This window comes from Pteropus vampyrus, unplaced genomic scaffold (genome assembly GCF_000151845.1).
Source record: "Pteropus vampyrus isolate Shadow unplaced genomic scaffold, Pvam_2.0 Scaffold3, whole genome shotgun sequence".
In the NCBI taxonomy this organism is placed as follows: domain Eukaryota; kingdom Metazoa; phylum Chordata; class Mammalia; order Chiroptera; family Pteropodidae; genus Pteropus; species Pteropus vampyrus.
The window spans coordinates 411,018-417,285 of record NW_011888784.1 but is presented as its reverse complement, the minus strand read 5'-3'; positions in this window follow the sequence as shown (position 1 = coordinate 417,285).

Below are 6,268 nucleotides of genomic sequence, written 5' to 3'. Positions count from 1 at the left end.
ACTGACTTTTTAACTAAACTGGAGCCTCTTTTAACAGTGCCTTTTAAATATTTGTCTGTGAATTATAACAAAAGAATTCAGGATTTGGACTTTGAATCCATTTAATTGTTGTGTAGCTGTATTAGTTTTCTCTTGCTGCTTTAACAAATTACCACACATTCATGGCTGAAAACAGCACAAATCTACTAACTTTCAGTTCTAAAGGTCAATAGTCCAAAATGGGTCTCACTAAACGAAAACCAAGGTGTCAGCAGGGCTGATTCCTTCTGGATGGTCTAGGGAAGGATCCATTAATTTTCCTTTCCCACCTTCTATGGGCCACCTGCATTTTTTGGTTCATGGCCTCTTCCTCCATCTTCAAAGCCAGCAGCACAGCAGCTTCAAATCTCTCTGTTACTCTGACATACCCTCTCTGTCTTCTTCCTCTTTAAAGAACCCTAGTGACCTTGTGTCCACCCAGATAACCCAAGATAACCTTCTTATTTTAAGATCAGTTGATTGGCAACCATAATTCCATCCACAACCCAAATTCTCCTTTGACATGTAACATAACACACTCACAGGTTGTAGCGATTAGGAAGCGGACATCTTTGAGAGGCCATTATTTTGTCTAACACAGTACCCTAGAACAAGTTATCTAATCCCACTGAGACTTGGTTTCTTTATCTATAAAATAGGGATTATAACACATCACTATGAAAGAGAGTAGCATATTTTAGGCATTTTTAAAACTCATAGCGATTCAGTTATTTGTCTGACACACAGAGCTCACTTTCTTTAGTACCTACAGATAATGTCACCTGTTCTCTCCCACTCAATGATCTACTTCCCACAGCCACACTGTCAAGAACCAGTAATGGTTCCTCGTAACGTTCTGTTCTCCTTTAGGGACAGAATCAGACATAAAAGACTAAAAGGTACCCATTATGTTTTAACGGTCATTTACATAAATGTCCGCTTAGTATAAATTAAGTTTCATGAAATCATTTCCTGAGAGTGATTATCATAGAGGTGAAGGAAATGGAAAATGAGGGCCCTAAAACCTTCCTTATTCCACATTTACCAAAGGATAGTCTCGGTGATATTTTTTCAGAGGATTCACATCCCATAAGCACAAAATGATCTTCCTTGTCAGATTTTAAGTTATTTAATTGCTTAATCATTGACCACGTCCTCTTAATGAATATAATATTTGCAGTCATAACTGCAGAGACTGCATCTTATTTCCTATAAGATTTCAGTTTTATAAGAAAAATGTTGGTGCATATTTTGATTGACCTAACATTTTTTAAACAACTAAAAAATAGACACGAAATAGACAAAATGGAAAATTATTTCTCCTCAGAATTCCTATTTCTGACATTCTAATGGTTGCATGCAAAGAGAATAAAATTTGGTGGCAGAAGGACAGTTTTTGCTTCATTGTAAATAGTTCCTGTCGCGATATGGAATGAGAAGTGGATAATTGTCATTCTTTCTGAACATTTTCTGAACATACTGTCATTTTTCTAGCATCTGGACTACTTCTCCATTTGGAAAATTATCTACTGAGTCTTGGTGGAAGGCGAAGCCCTCCTCCCCTTTCAGAAGCAGCAGCAGCAAGATATCACTTTCTCAGACTCCTTTGCAGCAAGGGCCTGGCCATATAACCGAGGCTCCGCCAGTCAGAGCACTTGCTCCACATCATTAATTAGAAAAAAACTGCCATGTAGAATTTTTTCTGACAATAGATAGAGGAGATGTTGGTAACCACACCCAGGTACTAGTGCCTACAGTGGCTATATCCAGTACCACTTTGTACATTAAATTCCCCATTATAATCAGCCAGTCAGATGCTGGTACTATTATGATGGTTCTATCTTGAACCTCATATAAACTTCTCTCCCCATCAGGATTTACCATGCTATAGTCATGTGCCTTATTTAAAGGCATCCAAGCAGTTTTAAAATTTTAGGATTTTCCAACTTCTTCCTCAGATGCATTCATTGAGTCTCTATAGCCAGATCATGTTCAGTCATTAGTGTGACTTAATTTCTGAGCAAACGAGAGTTGACTAAAAGCAAGAAGTTCAAAGTCATTCATATTGTAAGATTATGAAGGCTTATCCTGATGCTTGGCTGTCATAAATGTTGTTGATGCCCATCCACATGACTTCTGAACTCACCGTTCTGTGTACATCTAACACAGGTTCCCAAGTGCAAACTCCAGCAACCTAAGGCTTTCATGAATTGAGCAAGGTAGACCAGAAGTTCTAAGGAATCAACATCTCTGGGAGTAGCCCTCAGTCACTGATTGATGGACAGCAGTAGAGTAGTGCAGGTAACCTGCTACCCATGCGGGATTATAAATAGTGCTTCCTTTCATTGTCAGTAGTTCACTGGCAACTTTGAAAAAAGCAGTTTCAATTAGGGCTAGAGATGGATTCTTGAGAGAAGTATAAATAGAAAGTGAGAAAACTAAGTCAGCTTATGTAGACAAGTATTTTGAAAAGTTTGAATATAATATGAAAGGAATCAAACGTTGAGGCCACTGGAAGATGCTCTGGTGACAAAGAAGGTTTTTTTCTGTATGTTTCAGCTATATAAAGATGGTAATAGTCCTCTAGTGAGCACAAGATTGATAATGGAGAGAAAGGAGAAAACTGAAGAACCAAAGTTTTTGGAGGGGGAAAAAAGATTAAATCTAAGGAAGTAATGGCCATTAGAAGTCTTTTGCCTGATATAATAGGTACAGAAAAACCATGATTTTTAGTTGTATATAATATATAATAATTACTACTTTGCTTTTAATATCCTCTCGGCACTAGTTGAGATGCTCAAGACAACTGTTTTAATTAACCTACTGTAATGACTCCTAAGAATCATGATCGCCCAATGACAATGACTTAGATCGGCATTTTCAAAACTCTGACCTATAGATTGCTAGTGTCCCTTGAATTGTTAGAAGTGCTCAGAAGCAAAAGAGTTCCATGCTCAAATAAATTTGGGAAACATTGCATACTCCATCCATACTCAGATATTCAGGAGACTCTATAAAATAGACATCAATTTAATTTCATTTAACTAAGGATTTCCTCAGAATGAGATGTGAGAATTTAGCCCCAAACATATTCCCTTATAAGTATCCACACATACTCTTTTGCCAATTTTACTTAGTATTCACGTAGCCTCAAAATACCCAAACCAACTTGGAATCTGTAAGAGCAATGTGTTACTTTTAAAGCTTACACTTAATTTTGAGATTATTTTAATTTATCCTAGAATTGATTCCTATGAATTCATTCTTTCTCTCAGAGAAGTACCCCATTATTAGTCTATTTTCTTTCTATACTTTAAACTGGTTAATACTACTGACAAAAATAATACAGGCAATGCTACAGTGACTCAACTTCTAATAAGCTTTTTATGCAAATATTGTCAAAGGTTTTAGAAAGTCTGAATATATTTTATCCATATATTCCCTTTTATCTCCATGCATATTTATTCCCTTGTAGAGCTCTAGAAGATCAAAAAGCAGTCCCAATTTGAAGGGGGGGCGGGTGGAGGGAAATATTGCAGTGCTGAAGAAAGAGCCAGAAGCGGTTCCTCCACCGAGCTAAAAATGAAAGTGGAATAAAATTAAATAGAAAGTTTCTTCCCATGACATGTTCCCAGCAACTCTGGATATTTCTTTACAACTTGAACCAGAAATGTGTTTGAACATGTTAAACATGAAAAAAAATGAGGGGTCAGAGGAAAAACACAGTAAGAACAGAGTGATACTTACTCTGTCTCATATAAGAGCAGAATGATTTTATTGTGTAAATACGAAAAGTTTCACGCCTCGTCTTGAAAAATGTTTTCGAAAGAACTTAAAATCATTTTTAGATTATTAAATTCATTATCTACCCATACTGAAAATAAGATTTGATTTTTTAATATTGACATGAAGAAAGCTCCAAATTTTATAAGAAAATAGTTGTAAAATATTTCAAAAAACTGAACCCAAACCTGAAATGTTACCAGAACAATAATTGTTTCTAGGTAGCTGACATTGTTGTAGAACATTATTACATGACTTCCAACTCATGAGTCCTTTGTGGAGCCAAAATATTCTATGGCAAACATACTGAACATTGAAATAAAATAGAATCAATACCCTTGAGTAAAATTCACCTTTGAGCAAGAAGTATCAAGGTAGAATTAAAATATCAGAGCCTCTTTATCTAGTTATTGAAATGTAGTCTGGAGGGCATGCAGTTTTCTTCCTTTAATATCTATGTAAAGTCAAAATGTCTTTTAATTAAGAGCCAAATCTAATTACCTATAATGCTTTTGAGATACCTTTGACTGAAGATGTCCAAGAATATGAAATTGAACAATTTACATGCCATGTTTATTAAATTGCTTAAGAATGATGTTAATGTGACAGAGGGTAAGACTGTCTATTCTCACAAGACAATGCAAGAGGTCAAAAGATTATATCACAGGTTTTCATAATTAGTCCCAATCACCATGTTTATACATGGTCTATGCTCATTCTGACAATCATTTATTGTTTAAAGTTTATTGTTTATGAGACAGTAGGAATCAATTGTTTTGGCTTACACCAAACAATTAATAAGTATGACCTGATTGCCCACTAACATGATACAGGAATCAAAAAATAAATATAGAAACTATGTTTTTTTAAAATATACCCGATGCCCTCTGATACTAGGTGTCATAAAATCTCACACACAGTAGGTACAAGAAGGCATCAGAATCAGATTTCCTATTCTCACGATACGATTAAAGTTAAAATAATCAAAAGACCTAAATCACTAATTGTTATAATCAGCATGAATAAGCATTAAAACACATGGTCTGGGTCCATTCTGACATCATTCAAATAAGAAAAATGTGGGTGCAGTTGATCTAGATAGAGAAAAAAACATAAGTGAAAGAACACTTTGGGGAACAAAATAAATGTTACAGTATGGTCAAGTTTGTGAGAAAGAGAGCAAAACGTAACACAAAAGGTGATGACTGGCAGAATCTGGCTGGAGATAGCTAGATGCTTGCTAATAACAGGAAGGCCATACTTCCAGGCCTTCCTTCAGGTTAGTGTGGGAACTAATGACTGGTGTGAAGCCAGCATAATGTAGGTTTCAGGGTATTTGCAACATCCAGGCCTGAAAACAAACCCACTGTGTGATTTGTGTGATGCCGGCCCTCTCTTGCCCCTCTGCACTGACCGTGGAAGCTTTGAGAGTGACATCATCACATCATGGAAAGCCTTGATCCTCACGCCACTGCTTGAAGGAACACTGCCCAGGCGAGCTACCTAGGCAAAAGTAGATCAGGAGCAACTGTGAAAAACTAAGCTCCTGAGATTTTTGGAGCTATGTGGCACCACAGAATACAACCTACTCTGACTAAATACTCTAGAAATAACCAGGAGATGGCAATGGCATGTTATGACATTCAAGGGCAAGATTCAGGAAAACCAAAGACAAGCCAGAAGATTCCATTTTTCTAAGCAATTGGACCAATCAAATTTCCAGAGCTGGAGCACTGTCTTTTTAAATAGCAATTTCAGCCAAAAGCCCTCTTACTCCTTCCTTTGCAACTAGAATTCAGTAGACAAGCACAATGAGTTCCGGACATGTGACACTCAGAATACGACCTCCTTCTAAAGAGGCTTAGTCTTCTCAGTATATGATGGAACACATCATTTCCCCTCACGGCCTCTCAGAGTGGATTGGATTTAATAAAAACTTTCACTCTATCAGTAAAAGAGACAGTAGTGGCTTCACAATTTTCAGAGTTAAAGGATGATAATTTTGACTATTACCATGTAATCAATCTTTCTTGGTCTCTCTGTAAGTAACTGAGTCTCCATACCATGATTCAAACTAAATTGATTCCATCAGGGTTTTGTCAGAAAAACAGAAGCCACTCTATGTATCTGGATTAAGAAGAGATTAAATGCAAGAAGTTGGAGGCTTGGGTAAACACTGGGAGGGCTGCTGGCTTCCAGGAAATCAGGAAAGTCAGGAGTCAGAGGGGAGCTGCTGCCAATAGTTTCAGCCGCCTGGAGCTCCAAAAGCTGGACCTCGGGAGCATGCCTAGAAGCAGCTGGAAGCTGCCAATAATGATGTCGGCTGCCTGCAGTCCTGAAGGAGGACCCCAGAAATGACTCACGATACCCCACATCTGCTGACATTCACACACCTTTCCACAGCAGATGCTAGGGAGAATGGCTTGTCCCTTCCGTCTGCCTTCCAGACCACACCAAAATGACTCTC